This window comes from Sinocyclocheilus grahami, unplaced genomic scaffold (genome assembly GCF_001515645.1).
Source record: "Sinocyclocheilus grahami isolate Dianchi unplaced genomic scaffold, SAMN03320097.WGS_v1.1 scaffold2762.1, whole genome shotgun sequence".
NCBI classification, from domain to species: domain Eukaryota; kingdom Metazoa; phylum Chordata; class Actinopteri; order Cypriniformes; family Cyprinidae; genus Sinocyclocheilus; species Sinocyclocheilus grahami.
Genome location: NW_015507940.1, coordinates 35425 through 36952, shown reverse-complemented (window position 1 = coordinate 36952; position 1528 = coordinate 35425).

Here is a 1528-nt window from a genome sequence, read left to right as displayed (position 1 = left end):
TTCAATCGGCTTCATAAGCAGCCATGAAAGAGGCATTACTTGTGCAGAAAAAGTGTCAAATGCAACAGAAAAAAGTCCCAGTCTGACCTGATAAACCACCGGCCGTCTCCCAGCTCATTCTGGTGAGGAAGATGTTGTCCAAGCGTGCAATTTTTATTCTGGATACAAACAAGACACACACACACACAAAAGCATTTTACAATCTGCAGTAATTAATAAGCACAGTTTACTAAATGTTTGTTTTGCACTCTGATCAGATCTTTATAAGATGTCAAGGAGCAAAACAGTGTTAGTTTATCTCTTACTTGTGTTCCTGCATCAGTCTCTGTGTTCCTTCACCACAGTTAAACAGATACCTGCATATGAAAGACATGCTGCTAACATTGTCGAATCACTTTTATCAACAAACATTATATACTGCTTAGACAGTCAGTGGCTCATGCATATTCAAATAGGAATATATATACGGAAGTATAGAAATGCATTTATATATTCATTAAACAGATGCTTTCAGCAAAGACAGATAAATGTATGAATCAAGAATTTCATGCCATTTTATTGTGATCTTTCATTACTGATCTCTTAACAATTAGAATTTTTATAAACGTTTTGTTTTTAAATAAAAGATATAGTAGGTGATTTTATAAATTCAAATAAAGTTAAATAATACTCAAATTAATTTGATGATATATAATTTACAGCTACTAGCTAGCACTGAGATTTTGTAAAAATATTTAAAATCATTCCTCAACTAACATACTCGCATTATTATATTATATAAAGTTTAGCAGTAAATTATTTTGAAGTATCATTATACATTTTAAATCGTACGTTCATAAGTTTGATTTATTTTTATGAAAGTATATAAAGAATATCAACTTTATATTTTATATAAAGTAAATAATGCATATCTCCGTTTATAAAGTACTGATTTGTTAAGCATTACATAATGTGATAATATTTGCACTATTATTAATTTTATACAGCATTATTACTATTAGTATTATTGTTATTATTATTAAGAATTTAATGTTCTATATTTGTTTATTTATTAGTAACACTGCATAATCAATTTACTCAATTATTTATTCATTAATAATTCACCAAAAATTATGTATACTGCTTTTATCTAAGGCAAAGACATGTATGAATTAAAGTTGCAAGATATTTTTATTTGTGTGTTTGAAAATATTTTTTTGTTTTCAAATGAAAGTTAAATGTTTATATAAATAATCAAATAACAGTCAACAAGTTTACACACACATTCAAATAAAGTCAAATAATAATCAAATAAATTTGATGATATATCAATTTACAGCTACTAGCTATAAATTATAATAAATAACAAACGGTCAAAAAGTTCACACACATACATTTATATATAAAATCATTAGTGCTGTCAAACGATTAATCGCATCCAAAATAGTTTTTGTTTATATAATATATGTGTGGGTGCTGCGATTTATTATATATATATATAAATATACACACATACAATATATATTTTGAAAATATTTACATGTATATA